The sequence below is a fragment of the Acromyrmex echinatior genome, chromosome 7 (genome assembly GCF_024713525.1).
Source record: "Acromyrmex echinatior isolate Ae372 chromosome 7, ASM2471352v2, whole genome shotgun sequence".
Lineage (NCBI taxonomy): Eukaryota > Metazoa > Arthropoda > Insecta > Hymenoptera > Formicidae > Acromyrmex > Acromyrmex echinatior.
Window position 1 is genome coordinate 15,240,052 of NC_141858.1, and position 16,870 is coordinate 15,256,921.

General features: G+C 34.1%; 1 protein-coding gene across 1 annotated transcript in view; it reads left to right on the top strand.

Moving 5' to 3' along the window:
* Positions 1 to 16,870, top strand: part of LOC105154175 (uncharacterized) — a 217,939-nt gene that overhangs the window by 1,409 nt on the left and 199,660 nt on the right. The window lies entirely within an intron of this gene.

A 16,870-nucleotide genomic window follows, 5' to 3' on the forward strand; every position in this document is an offset into this window, starting at 1 on the left:
CCAATGACATTTGCCAGGGAGAGAATTCGAGATATATTTTATTTATAAATCAAATCTACTTCATTTCTTCTCTGATTGAATTAAAATAAAATAACAGCTCTCTGATATAACTCTCATATTTCACGTTCATATTATATGTACTTATTGACTTGGATATTTCTTTGTGTGTATATATATATATATATATATATATATATATATAGTATTCGAAAAAACGTAAATGTAATATTAAAATGGTATACTTTAAAAGTATGCTATTTTAGAAAGCTTAACAAATAATCGAGGATAGTCTATGTCTGTGCACAGTGCTACACCTTTTTTAAACTTTTCTTTCTAATTTTCATCACGTATGTGACGTACTAGGGATCTCGAAATTATGAGTACAATATCAGCATGACGGTACTATTTCAGTGACAACATGCAATATAAGGTAATTTCAGAGCTAAATCGCGAGTAAAAGAAACAGCATTATGTTAACGAACGTAATTAATGTATGCCACAGTCTTTGCGACGTGCAGCTACTCGAGATATGTAGCTACAGCGCTGGTACTCGGGAAATCTCGGGATGAGTATTATTCCTTATTTGAACCATAAGCTCGGTATCAACTCGCTCGCAATGGTACCGGTGGTGCGGCGTAATGGGCTTCTCCTACGCGTTACGTCAAAAAAGACGTAAAAAGAATAAGAGGAAGGGCGTTTCGTGCAGCCACTCGCACTCGGGGGAAGGAGCGGTCTGTATAGAGCGAAAGAATTTCTCTCGCATTTCGAGTTATTGCACTTGACAGGTTTCTCGCCCCTGCGCTCACTCCGCCGCGTTATACTACGGCGAGGGCCGGCGAGCTTGCGAGCTTGCGAGCTTGCGGCGGGAAACGGGAAATGGGAGGATAAGGCGAAAGTTAGTTGGTGATCGTCCGTGCATCGAGCTTTAATCCTTTGTCCCGGTAACGGGATCCTGGCGTTAAATCCCTTCGGTCTCGCATCCGCGGAGGATCTTTCGTACTTGTCCAAATAAGGGCGGTAATTTAACACCGCGGAGACGAGCGAGAGCGAACGGTCATTTCCACTGCTCGCTCGAATTCTCGGTTGCCGTAAAATCCCGAATTTACTCTCTCGATTGACTTACACATTATTTTATCCTTTCACCTATATATATTCTGCCCTTATTCCACCTCTCAACCGTTATAACTTTATGCGAATATCTCTGAGTTTTCTTGAAATTGCAAAAATTTAAACTGTAGCATTTTTGAACGTCAACTAATTTTAAACAAATATAATAAATAATAATAATAACAACAAAGTAGAGGAAAGTGCACTTTTAAAGGTGAGGCATCAGCATAATGTTTGAAGCCTAAGCCTAAGATATGATAAAAATAAAAATAATAGCGTATGTGCGTGTGTATAAACGAAACAATAAAATAATAAATGATTCTTACATTTTTTTTCAATCTTGCATTATTTTTCTTTTAAGCAATAACTTCCGCGGTTATTCTTTTTAAGACACAAGTATCCAAAGCGATCATTTCGACCACCGGCGAATTCCAAATAGGTCACCTTCCGCTTGGTTACTTGATAGACTTTTGCGGTCTTTCTATCTACCCTGCCCTCTTACAGTTCTCTCTCTTGCACTTGTCCAAATAAAACCGGTGGTCTTGTAATTCTGGAAGGATCGAAGCGGCGGCGATTTTGTCCGTCGGGGAATTTTAAACGTGAGTAATCCCGTTTCTACTTGAGAGATTCCTACATTTTTCAGTCTGTCCATTGCGCCTTCGCGCTCTTTAATCTCCAGCGGTAATGGGGACCGCTATATAAATAGCTCTGTTTGGAAAAAGAAGATGGCCGCGCTGCCTAGATGTAAGGACTTTTTAATAGCTTTTTTTCAGGCAACGTCGCACACATGCGGAATCCGCTAATTAATTTTGACGAGCAGTTTTCCAGCTCTTGGAAAATTTCCCGTGCAAAAGTATAATATTGACGGCAAACGGTATACCACCAGTGTTAAACGTTATTCGAGGATCGAATCACAGACGCGTCTCTTCGTCGCGCTCTTCGCATAGTTACATGTTACATAAAGCAGATGGAAGAGTGTTTCGCATAGTTTCTCGTTGCCACGAGATACACGTCGTGATATCATAGAATCTCTTTCGCATTTGTGAAGTTATCGCGCTTGGCTGCTCTCTCTTTCTCTCTCTCTCTCTCTCTCTTCTCCTTATATAAATAGGATATCTCTATAACGCAAATTTTTGTCTTCTTAGGTATATATGAATATATATTCTTATTTTTTTCCTTTTCATTTCATAATTCTATCAATATAAAAAAGCAGAGATAAAGCCAGTGGCGCGGTTAAGATCCACCGGTGATCGTTCGAGATGATTTCCTGTATATCGGATTGAATCTCGTAATCCGATAACTCGTAACTGCCGCCAAGTTTTCAGACGATCAGTATTTTGTTGGCTTTATTTAATATTACGTGTTCAATATTACGCAGATATATCCTATAATACGTCTTTGCGTAAACCTACAAAGTGAGGTCATCTCAAAATGAAAATTGTAACAATCATTTCTGTCATTTACTCGAAAATAGAAGAAAAATAATATCCTTGAAGAAAAATATCTCCGCGAAAAGTAAGATATATATATATATGTTTCAATATTATGTATCTTTGGACGATATTAAAACCTCCAACAAATAGCTTCCCATCCTCTTCGCTCGATTAAACACCAAGGAGAAGGAAAGGAATCGCAAGAGTGAATCTAACGACTAAGCTGATCGCAGAGATTTCAATATTCATCTAACGATCGGACTGCGGATTTCTATTTAAAGCGTTGTGTAAAACATGAAGACGCATTCGCGGAATTCGTTAGACGTGCATTTCGCTATTGCGTCGATTAAATAAATTCCCGACAGCAGGAAAGGACGAGAGAACGTGGCGAAAACATTAAAGAGTTTCCTTCACACTCGGGAGTTTCCGTAACTCGATAGCTTTCTCGCCTTGGCGCACTCCGGTCGGTTCTTCTTTGGCCGACCGGCGCTGAGCTGCACAGGATAAACGGCCAGTGGATGAGACGATAACGTGAAAGTTACTTGGTGATCGTGTAAGGCAATCGTCCGTGTATCGTGCTTAATCCTCTAGCTCTCTGGTAACAGGATCAACATCGAGGGGGAAGAAACTTTTTGGAAGGCTCGCACGCGCGCACCGATTAAATGCATCGCGTATTTACCAGATATTTACCAGATCGTCGCGTAGTCGATCCGTCGTCGAATAAACATCTGCCGTTTTATCAAACGAGATCGCAAAATTGCGAGGGAAAGTAGCGGAAGAAGATGTCGAATGTGCGTAATTGATTAAACGCGATTTAATGAATTTGAAAACGAGACAAGAGAGAATGACGACCTGTTGACGTTTCGATGGTTTTTTTTTTATTTATTTATTTTTTTCTCTTTTCCATCCGTCGCACTTGTCTGTCATTCGGCGATTTCCGCGTTTAATTATGCGCATTGAAATGCAAGTAACGTATATGAACGTCGAATTAGAGACGAGGTTCATTATATAGCAATCGAAAATTGCCTAGTACAAACGTGTCGGTTTTATATTCTGTAAAATGAGCGCCAATCGAATCGATATTCGAAAACCATTTGATGAAATGATTGCCGTGGAGTGGATTAACCGGAAGTTCGAAACAGGCGATGGTAATTACAATAGATCGCTCGCATTTGGATCTCCGTTTATGGATGGATAACTCTGTAACGTTCTCAAATTTCTGACAGCTTCGAAGTGGATTACGGTTAGGATACTTTCACAAAAGAGGATCGGTTTTGTGTAGTAAGCATGCACTGTATGTATTATCAGTATTAGTGAACCAATGAAACTATATAATTAATGTTATTATAAAGTTATTATGTTAATTAATTACAATTAATGTGTTCGAAATAATATAAATTGACATAAAAGAATCGAAAAAATTGAACAAGCCGAAAATTTAGACAACTCTATTAATTGCGGTGATTTTTAAATAAGACGTTTGTTTCTCATCTGCTGAATTTTTATTTGCTGACCAATAATATAACGTTGAAAAAATTTCCATCTTTTACAGCTTTCGATAAAAATCACAAACTTTATTTAAAAAAAAAAAATTCTAAAAATTTAAACAGTTTATAATTTTTTCTTTCACTTTACGGAGTAAAATACATAAGAATTATCCATTCAGATTTGAACACAGAGAGTGAGGAACAGAATTCTTGTAAATCAGTGTAATTTTTTTATGTTAAATATTTCTAATAAAAATATTTTATTTAAAATTACGTAAACGATACAAGATATCATACTATTACATTTATTTTCATATATTATGAAAAAGTACTTAAATTTTTGATAGGTATATTACATACATTATATAAGAAATGTAAAACGTAGTTTCTAAAAATTGACGAGTAATGCAATTTTTTTTAAAAAGTCCTATTCTTTATCGTATCCATCAAGTGTCGTACCCTTTTTCAATATGAAAATCTTTACGACACCTATTACTTATTGAAAAACAAAAAGTTTGATTAAAATTAATTATTCAGTGTTATACTTAAAAGTGGACGATCTATAATAACTGAAATTCAAATGTTTCATCTGTTTCTAGCCTCGATAAAAATCCGACGTACATACATTTTAATATATGTATAATAGATTAGATAGAATAAATATTAAAAAACAAAAAGAATAAAAAAGTACCGAGCATGTATCAACAATCTATTGTCGATCTTGATTAACAATCTGTTAATAATCTATCGCTGTGTAATTTATATTCTACAGCTAGAATATAGCGAAGAAATTTTGGCGTCTACTTCGTCGGGTCGATACAATGTCGCTCAGGTTGCGGATAGAAAATTTTGCGCTGATAAATATTACATAAATATAAGACGTAAAAAATGCAGGCAGGCAGCAGGGTTGAGGAATTTCCTTCACGTTCCGAGATGCTGGCGCTGCTGCTTTCGACGGTGCCAGGCGGCGTTGTAACTCTTCGACCGACATTACCGTGGGGCTCTACAAGAAACGCTGTGGGGCCCCCGCTTGCCAGACGGAACGATCCCGCATATCGATCTTAATTCCGCAGTCTGGCGAGCAGATAAGCTCTCGGATGCTTAGCATTCAGACGATTTGAATTTTTAGCCGACTAGCCGAATTTAGTCGTTTCTCTCCTCCCCACCGCTCCGTATAGAAATCACCCTATACGCTACGATTTGCTTCCGAGCTCGTCCTTGCAAATACGTTATTATTCAGACGCGAATCCTGGAATACCAGCGTGGATCAAGATATCCTGAGACACCGGCATTCTGTGTCGCACCTAAAAAGAAAATCAATAATAGAGTAGACAAGACATTTTTATTGTATATCAAGTGAGTATTATCCTCTTACTTTAATAGAAATTTAATTCTTACCACTATTCGCCCAACATATAAAATTCCGTTTGAAACGGATTTTTTTAAATCGCGATACATAATCCACATCACTGCCAAAGAAATATATTATTTAATATTGCAAACGTTTTTTTTCCCCTCCTTACTCAGCTTGTGCGCAGACACGTGGCATAAAAAATGTAACGGATAATCAAAGATATGTATGTCGACGTCTCCTCCCTCTCGTTCCTCTCCTGTCGCTTTTACGTCGATGGTGTCCACCGCACGTGGGAAAACGGGACGCGGACGGGTATGACGGCCGGCATGAAAGTTAGATGGTTATCGTCTGGGGCAATTTTTATGTGCATCGTATCCATCTGGTTGGCTCGTATCAAAATTAACACGCGAGCCAATGAAAGTTTTAGCATCGATTTTTTTTTTCCGCCTCTTGAAATTTCGCTACATTTAGATACCGAATGCGAAAGCGAGAAAGCGTTTTCAGCAACGAATTAAAAAAAAAAAAAAAAAACGTATAATGAATTTTTTAATTACAGGCAATCTTCAAATTGAAACATTTTCATTAAGTCGGACTACACAGAGGTACTGTTAAACTAATTAAGAAAAAAAGTGAAACTCGCGCAATGGAAACTCGTATGATAGGGGGAGGGGGGGAGAGGAGGGAGGGGGAAGAGTATAAAGTGAATAGCTATTTTATCCGGAAATTTATCTGTCCTGATTCACAATCCGCATCCGCACCCTCTCTCGTTCTGGCCACGCCGCTTTCATCTTTTTTACCCAGTGTTTGTTAATTGATATGAAACAAACAAACGAAATAATATTGCGAAAAGTTCTGTATACACGATATCAAATATTGAATTAAATCGTTTTTAAAGTAATAACACGCGTGCGAGGTGGAGGAGGAGGGGGGCGGGGGGGAGGGAGGTTAGTAGCGCTCTGTAATCAAACCATTTGCCATTTATGGATAAATTTTCAATAAAAATCAAAAGGTAACGTGGCGGTTTCGGCTCAATTAACTAATTAGCGAAAATGTCTCTCCTGCGGATATAATTTTATCGGAGGTCGTGCTCCTCGTCTCCCCCCCCCCCCCGGAAGAGAAGAAGAGAAAGGGTGAGGCAGAAACGCGCTGTCGCAAAAGGTACGCATTAATTCCGTTGCTCGCTGCTCGCTTGCATCGTTTACGTGTTGACGATGTAAATGAAGCGAATTGCCAGGCACTTACTGCGAGCTATTTAAGAAATCATGAATCCAGGCGCAGCAGCGTTTCCGCGTACAGACCGACCCTTCATTTCCCTCCCCTCCCCTCCCCTCCCCCCCCTCTCTCGTTCTCGCTCTCGCTTTATCATCTATGTACATTTCTCGATGCCGTGATTTCGCCGCTGAGGGCTCAACCTGTCAGAACGAAACGATAACGCTGAAAGCTCACGATCATTGTAATTCATTCGTCGTTTAATTCATGAACGTAATAACGAATGCACCGCGCCGGCGATAATGTATTTATTCCGCGATTTACATTCGGGTGGGATTTAAATTATTGTAGGGACAATTATTGCACTTATATCACTCGGCGCGTAAACTAATTTCCATGCAGCATTTCGTATCTCCGATAAATGTACACGTCGCGTGACCAGTAAATGATCGTTCGGAGAATAAACTGCTGGTCAATTAAACTTGAGCGGTGAATCAAAGTAGTATGTTATTTCTATCGCGTATTTATCGACTAAAAAACGTTTACCGTTGGAATCTACCCTAACTTTCTTTATTACCGAACGACAATTTTGTACGGCCGCGGCCGTTGCCAGTGGGAGTGAAGAAATTTATCTAGATTGTATCTTATCGACACGAAAAAACGTATTGCTCGCAAGTTTAAGGCGCGGCAACTTACGAGGGTTGACCTAACGTTGACACGTCGATAAAATTGCACGATGCTAGGCGCGGCACTGCACTTACGCGAGGTGGGCTGCTTAAAAAAATTATGCGAGCTTAAAAAGTTGCTGTTCCAGAGAACTCGTGGTCGCGCTCTCACAGTGACAACCTCTGCTTTGCGTCTCTTGGTTTTCTTAATTCTGAAAGAAACCGGGATGGCAAACGGGACGATAACGCGAAAGTTACATAATGGTCGTCTAGCATGATCTGTGTTCTTAATTCCGGCCGCATAAAAAAGCGGATAATGGCGGAAACTCGCTCGCATGTTCTCACGGAAACAAAATGCCCCCGAAGACGGGTTGCTATTACCATTAGCGAAAAAGCATTCCTCTACGTCCGTATTAGCATCTCTCGCCGATGCCTTTTCATGTCTTTCGTTTCGGTCATGATATTTGCGCAAGAACGAATGGACGAAGCCATATGTAACATTCACGATTACATTTCCGAAGCGTTCCGCTGCGATTTCAAACTTGAATTGATTGTTGCTGTAGCGCGATCTATTGTATCCCGTTTTCTATCCGGAGCGGGGATAACTTTGCTAAAAACTATGCCACTGTGTGAAATTGATAGTTTGCAGAACATGTAGAATATTGATCTTCAACCTTTTATCCGCTTTAACAATTTATAAAAGTGAATCAGTGTATTATTTAATGTATTATGTGATTTCTGCGAATATGCAGAAAATTACAATCTCTAAAAGTGAATCAGTGTATTAAGTATTATTACTGAAAAATAGTAAATATTCGCTTATTACATCAGTTATAAGTGTAGTAGCATTTTGCTGATTCACTTTCAGAGAATACTTATTTGGAGATCGAGAAACTGCGGAATGTGTATATGAAAGTATCTAAAGAAGTATCTAAAAATTTAGCTAGATACAAATTTGAAAATAATTTTATTGGACCATCAAAATAATATATAGGAAACTCAAGTAACGTTGCAAAAAGTTTTGATATTTTAGCGATCAATTTGAGCTACATAATTCCTACATAATTTATTTTGATGATCCTGTAAAATTATTTTTAAATCTGTATCTAAACTAAATTTTTAGATATCTACTACAATAAATTCTTTGTGTGTTATATTGTATATTATATTTTTAATTTCTCGATAATTACAAGTATAAGTAAAAATAAAAATTCTAAATGATAAAATTATTTTTAGATCTGCGTTTAATTAAATTTTTAGATACATCGTCGACTAAATCGTCTTTCTAAGTAAAAATAAGGTATTGTATTATGATTACTTTGGGGACGGCTTGAAGTGGAGCATCTAAATTGTTACATATTTAAAAAAAAAAATAGATTTGACGACTTATTTTTATGCTCTTGTACTGTTTGAGTTCTCATTTGCTCTACATTTTTCGCTTAGTTTTGAATTTCAAGAGTCTTTAGATCAATATACCTAAAAGTTTCTTCTCTATTAATAATAAGAGACTTTTAAACAGATTTTACGGTCATCGTAATATAGAAAATTAAAAAAAAAAAAACTTTTTCTTCTCATTGTGTCTTGGAAATTAAATACAGACATTTAATCGTCTAACGTAGGTTGTTTCACCGGTTTCACGGCGTGAACCGGCGTTACCGTTTGCTCTTTACCGTGCTTTTCACCGAAAGACACGATTAAAAAGCTGCCGCGGCGACGTCGTCGTTTCTTAAAGTTGTCTTGCCTTCTAAACGCTAATGAAACGACTGAAATAAGTTGCCAGCGCTTGCCTCGGACGACTTACAAATTTACTGTATTTTGAGCAGCCGCTTCGCAGTCCGCTCCGGCTCTATCTTACGTAATGTGAGAAAAACGAGAGCGGCGACCGAGACGGTAGTAAAAAAGTTGGGCGATTACAGTATAATTCTTTTTGCGCTGGTTGCCTGACTGTTAATCTATTTACGCGCGATTTCCAAACGTTCATTCAACGATATATATATAAAACGCGCTTCGATTCAACATTGTTCTATATAATATTAAAGCGGAAACAAAATGTTCTCAATATCGATCTAACGATGTCATGTCAGGATTGTAGGGTAACTGTTTAATTAAGTACGTACAAGTTACCTTACTGGCCAGCACTCCTAAACCCAGCTCTATTGATAATACTGTAATCCAAGATAATATAATGAGAGTAGTCCGAGCATAACAGAATCAGGTTAATCAAGCTGGTCGATGCAACTTGCTTCTTACTAAGATTCCTGAATATTAAAGGACAATCTTTAACGCTAATAAATCCGTTAATAAATCGTATCATTAGAAAGGCAATCGTCGTTATATTAATGTTTATTTGATAGTCTCGATTTCTTCGATAAAGCATTTTTTAACACGAGCGAAAAAGGCCATAGTTAGCCAAAAGGATCTTGGAATCTTCGAAGCTGACCCCAAAATTTGTAATATTAGGTGTAGTTAAAAAAGTGACGCTGAGTTTATAAAATCCGTTTAATTTATGCTAATTAAAAAGCACTAATTAATTTTAAGGAATTGAAAACTAAAATAACAAAACATTAATCTTTGAATCATATTTTTATTCCTTCCGTTTGTATCAGCAATTTGTTTTTTACCGTTCTATAATCTTTCAAAAAAATTCAAGGTTATTTTACAACATCTCTATTACATGACTGAATAGTTTTTTAACAAGATATTTTGGGAGAGAAAGGTGAAAACTAGGAAGAAACTGACTTTGATCTCTTTGAGGATCGAGGTCATGATCAAAGTCAGTTGAAGGTCATTTAAAGCTGACTGTGAAAAATCGAATATGAATATATTCAGATATTTAAAAACCTTTATTCACACTTAAATTCACATTAAATTAATTCACATTTAAAATATTTATATTCACCCTGAATGAATAGTCATATATCGCATATATCGAATAATGAATAAATTTTTCAAAAATTTAATGAAATTATAATACGATCCCAATTTTTATGACAAAGCAAAAAAATCAAAATTAAATATTTTATGTAGGGAAGGTATTGTTTGCTTACAGTTTACAGTCTCTATTATATATAAAACGATTCGTTAATCACGCCTATTCCTTAGAAAAGTTTAATGGAGATGAATAGAGCCTGAAAATTGAGATTGCATGAAATTGTATCAATCAGAATAAATATTTATTTTTATCGTTCTGATCAAATATCATACAATCTCAACAATATGATGACTTTTATACGAAACATTTGATTGGTTGATTTTTTTTACGCACTGTGTACTATGTAAGTTTTAATTAGACAGCCCTTCAAAGAAGAATATTCGATATTATCGAGCGATAAACATTCCTCTTCCAAATTAAAAGCCTGAAAATGTACGTAATATCAAAAATGAAATTGACTAGTAATTTAATAATACTGAGCGTCTTAAAACACTGTAGAGAATTTTTTTGATCGAAATATCAGTCGCTTCGACGATCAATGAATTGGACGGCGCGATAATTTGTCGCTCGCTCGGCGAGTGAAAATCGCCATCTCGAGAGGAAAGGTAGCATCAAGGGAATGCACGTCTCGCAATATATTTACTGCTGATTATAAAAAATTGCCGTGCGTTTCACTGAGAGGAAGAAACACGTCGTGTCACGTTCGTCTCGCGGGATGCAAGAAGATTTAATTATATATCGTACCACGGCAGCATCGTCTGGGTATCTTAATTCAGTAGATACGAACACCGAGCGACTCGGAGCGAGAAGTAAAGACAGACAGGATTACGAGGGGATGTACAAGCGTACGCAAATTCTGAGTCGAGTGCCGTTATCTCGTGCGCAAGATAGTCTCGTTATTTTCTTACGTCGGTCGACGGGGGTAGCTCGCTCTTTCCCTCTCTTTCTTTCCACTCGATAATATGTTGGTATATCAAATCTGACGAAGATGCGATCGTGAACGGACTCGATATTTGGACCGATTCCTCAAGAAATGGCAACGCCGCGTTATACAGCTCGGCGTAAAGGAAAGAGGCGAATGAGATCGGCGTGATTTTACGTTTTACTTCGTATCTCTTTCGTCGTCTCTCCGACCAAGCAACCAGCCAGCATCGGGTTGGGATGTTTTCTACCGGATACTCGTTGGATCACATGCGAGTAAATGGACGGACGTTAGAAATTCCCTCTTTTCGTCGTAAACGTGCCTGAAAAGGAATCGCAAACAACACCTTGTCCGAAACATTCTTGTCTCGTTGCTTTCTGCTATCGCGGATTTAATCCTTCCGCCTAATTTCACTCGTTGATTTATATAATTCCGCTTGAGTCGTGTTTTTCATTAAATAATAATATAAATTGCGGTAAAATGATCTCGGTGTAGTAATTTTCAACGTGGAGTTTATCTATGAATTTCTGTTTACAGTTGATGAATAGCTGATACAATTTTGATTTATATGTAATATATATAATAATTTAACACAGAATATAGTATAACTTGATTCATATGCAGAAAAAATATTTTATATTTATGTTAAAAATTCAATATATATATATATATTTTTTTTCTCTTAGTGTTAAAATAACAACTTATAAATAACAAATAAAAATAATGTATTTAAAAACATAAATTATAAGATAAAATGTTAATTTAATACATGTACATATAAATGTTAATTTTATTGTAACATGTTATTTTAACATACTATGAATATTAATTTTACTGTAAAAAATGTACAATACAAATTACTTACTCAATTTTTTTAACTATATTTCCGTTACTTTCTAATCATATTTATCTTGTGTTAAATTAACAGAAAAATTTGAGACACGCGAATGTGTTAAATTTAACACAAATTTTCCGACTGTGTAATAAAGTAATTTACTTTTCTGGTCGTCAAATAGCCTTTTGATGGGCCAACGTATCTCTTTATCGAGGAAAAAGAATTTTGCCGAAAAATGTGACGCTCCAGTCTCGTTTTACCTCGAATCTTCTATCGCGACGGAAATCGGCGCGCACGAGTGCTTAGCGAAATGGTTCATTCATCGCGCGATTCGTACTGATAGTCGGTGAGAGTTATTCTTTCCTGCAAGGTTATTCCTGTGCAAATATGAAGGGCTGGCTGGCTGGCTGGCTGGCTTGCTTGCTTGCTAACGGAATGGATCGGGACACGTGCCGGGCCGTGCGCGAACGATATCCTCTCTCTCGATCTCTCACGCTTCATTCTTCATTGGATAGAATTGGCGGTATATGCCAACTGTTATAGCTACCATTACACTCATTCTATTATAGCCTCGGGAGACAATTATGGGCTCGTAATGGGGCCACATTCGAAACTGTTATTGTGGCGCGTCAATTTCTTTCAGCGCTTTTTTACCTCTCCTTCTAACAATAGAGAAGTTTTGGTGAATTTCACGAAAACTGTTTCATCGCGACTGTAAATTACGATAAAAATACGATAAAAAAAAATCCGTATCATATCGGTAATAGAGAATACCGTTTAAAAAGAAATCGCATCAATCGGATTCTTAAGTAGCGGAAGAGATCTTTTTTTCAATTTATTCTTACAATTAATAGAAATAATCTAATTTTATTATTCAGGGTATTTCTAATAACTGTGAGTGGTAGATGATAAAAAAATCTTCAATGTGATTTACTATTCTGTGATTATTATCGATTTACACTTGTAAGATCTACTTTTAAAAAAATATCAATACTTTTTAAAAATAAATGACATACTTTTTTAGCTAGCCTTTTAACAAGCAAATCGATTCTTCTTTTTATTACCTAAGCGTATAAAAATAGGATAAGGTAATCGTCAATACGTTACCAGATATTACATTTTTATGTTATAAAATTATAAAATTTGTTACATCAAGTACTCGAATGTATCATTGTAATATTTTAGTTATTTTTTTAACAAGTTTTTGAAAAAATGTTTTAATAACATTATCAATTGGACTAATTGTAATTTATTCTTTTAAGTTACTTTTTAAAATAAATTCCTGCAAAGTACACATTAGCCTTCAAAAATATTTGACAAAGTATTGACTTTTTTCCGATTACTCTACCCTGATACTTTTATACGCATGAAAAGACTCGATTTGTAATGAAAAAAATATATAATCCTATTTTTTAAATGCATGAAAGAATTGTATTTTTTAAGCCCATTGATTCATTGTTTGAAAATATTTTATCATAGAATAATAGATAATTAAACGGTGAAAAATTTTTCCACTTTATCACTTTTTTCTATCTTGATTTAAAGAAGAGTTATAATCCAAGTACTATAGAATCATAATTGAGTAATGTGGTGGTTTTGGTCCGCTATGTGCGGATGTGAAACGTATTTAGAAATGTATAATATTCATTAAGTATTTACGTTACATATTATGAATAATGGCAAAGTAAAATTAATGTAGCAAATATAATCTCTGATAATTATACATGCTTTAATTTGAACAGTACGGATATTAACAGAATCACGAGGACAACTGGATTTGAATTTCATATCGTTCCTTTTAACAGAATTTTCCGAATTCCCGTGTGCTTTGTTGGAACAATCATCCTTTTCCGAGATGAAATTCTTTTGCAATCTGCTATAACGGAATGTTTTATGATTTAATATTCGGTGTTTTTATTATATTTTTCTGATATATTATACTTCCATTCTTCGCCATGCTTCGGTTTTGAAAATTGATGACTGAATTAGCGCGAAAACTGTTTGGGTCGTTAAAATCTCGATAAAATATACGGTTTCACTCTACAACATGTCGACGGAGAAACGCCGGAAGGACTTTCGAGAGCTAAGAAGATGCGTTCCATTGTAATCCTTCGCATCGTCCTCTCTCATGCGCACGGAAGTTGGAATTTTCGAAGTAGCGGAGCTAATGCGTCCGTCCGACCAACGCGCGGTTTCATCCACTAAGTTAGCCATAGTATTAAGCCCGCGAGCTAAGAAAATGTTCCAGACTACAGTTTGGTGGTTCAAAATATATCCTGAAAAGAACACTGCAATGTCAAATTATGTTATTCTATCGACGGATATTCAATTTATTATTATGCATCAAATGTGAAAAAATACACATATATTTATGAAAATATATCCTTTTTCTTTCAGGATGTCTCATAATTATCAAAATGGTAAAATGGTTTAATAGCGTATTCTGGAGATTGATTTGAATCGGAAAATGTGATAATAAAATATTAAAAGCATCATAATAGTTTTCAAATTACGAAGTGATCAAAATTAGTAAATGGAATTGTGTCGAATTGGTATATTCTGACTTTTAACTTACTGATTTTTCTTCTGTTATTAATGACAATTCGAATGACACATTAATTTCTGCTTAATCCTGAACTGTACAACTATGCATACAAATTGTACTCAAGTTCTATTTAAAATACGGAATATTTACAAGTGAATCTCCGCTTTACGATGATCGATATATGGATTTTCAAAGTTTTTTACACTTTAGAACTTTATAATGATAATTGTATGCATTGTACAATTCCAAAAAGTCCAAAAAGTTTTGCTGTGGATTTAAATCGGATTAAAAATATTCGTAGTCGAAAATAAATTAATTTTATTGTTTTATTTCTTACGCTTAGGTATTACATTGTATTAATTAGCTGATAGATTATTGAAAGAAATTTCAATATCATTGCCACGTATAACTATTTAATTTCTTAAACAAGAATTTGATGATGTGACATTATATATATTATTAATTCTAAAAGAATTATTAAATTCAAAATATTAAATGTGTTGAAAATTATATATCAAATGTATAACATATATAAATTGTGTGTATTATAGATAAATTGTGTGTTTCAAATTAAGATTATGATAATATTACAGATAAATATAACATCTCGTATATCCATTATTTTACAATAGATAGAATAAATGAGTTTTAATATAATTCTGAAACGTGCATCTATCGATATTGTGCATACAAGAATGCATAAAGCTTATAGAATAGAGAGCTCACGTATCGATATCTATGTAACTTTTGGACATATTTTAGTTTTTCATCAGAATACCATACATACAAAATTTTTAGGAAACAAATATGAGAATATGATATACTAATAATAATTATTTATAATAGGACAATTTTTTAGTATCGAGTTGAAACATTATAAATAATTAAATTTTCTTTATTACTAAAACTAATAATAAAAATTGAAGTTAAATTGAAGAAAATAAAATTGGACTATTAATACTTAAGAAAAATATAAAATTTTTACTGAGGTTTCTTTATGGTGTTTACATTTGGATGAAATTTGAAAAAAAAAAACACTTATATACAATATGTATATATATTGCATTTATATAAAATACAAATAAATTAACATCCTAGGAAAGAAATGTTAATATTTAAGTATGTAACTTTATTTTTCTTTCCTTCCTTCCTTCCTTCCATATATTTCTTTAGTAGAATTTGAAGTCTCTGCATTTGACCTTTCTATATCTTTTCAGAATTAAATATTACATAAATATACTGGCGTAAGAGAGAAAGCAATATTCAGAGATTTTTTAATGTACGTATGATATAAAAATAAATAAAAGGATAAGAAAAATTATACGATCAAGTAGAATTTTACAACTAACCCATTTTAATTAATAAAAACGTTTTAATAATCTCTCAATCGTATCGTTTTGACGATTAATTTTATTTTAATCTTTCATAACTTATCTACATTTTATTTACAATACGTTCTATATTTATTACTAATGTTTTTTATTATTTGACATAAAATAAAATTATTTGAAATTTTTAATAATTATTAAAAAAAAATCTTTTCATTTAACAAATAATATTTTTATGTAAGAACGCATGTCTATTAATGCATTCATGATTGCAGCCAATTTTAATCATTAATAATTTTAAAACTATGACATTTTTTTAACTTTTAACATTTTAATTAGATACTATCCAACCCTGCTAATTTATCTCCAGGATACGGTATTAATAGTATTTTACTGTAATTGTGGGACACACATTATCATTAATGTAAGTTATATTAAATTATCATAAATTACTAATGCTAAATCGGAACAGCGTCCTGAATAATTTATCCTTAGTAAAATGCAAAATTTATGAAAATGCAAAAGAATAAATTTTTGATATTAAATAAATATCTAGCATGTTATAACATAATGTTAAAACTCTTATCGAATTTTTCTTTATGAAACGATAAATACTTAATTTTGGTAAATATTTGTTTGAATGGTTTTAACAAAAAGAAAGGATTCCAGCTTGGAAATTCAGAAAATTATGAAAGAAACTTATTTATTGTTTATAAAAATTATAAAAAAAAATATATATATATATATATATAAACAAAAAAGTAGGAGTAATATTCTTAATATTGATATTTTTGTGGCTTCGTTATATACTGTATAATAGTAATAAACGTATTTCACTTAACTATATATTTATAGTTAGTTGAAGTTAGCTGCTTATCCGATACATAAAATACGTAGGTAGAAAAATTAGAACGAGTTTACTTCAAGTGAGAAATCATTATTGCCACCTTTTGTTATGATACGTTCATTCTTTGGTCTTTAGAACTTCGATAACTTTGAATTATTCATGTAATTAAACAATTAATAAGTTTTCTAATAGATAAATCTTATTTT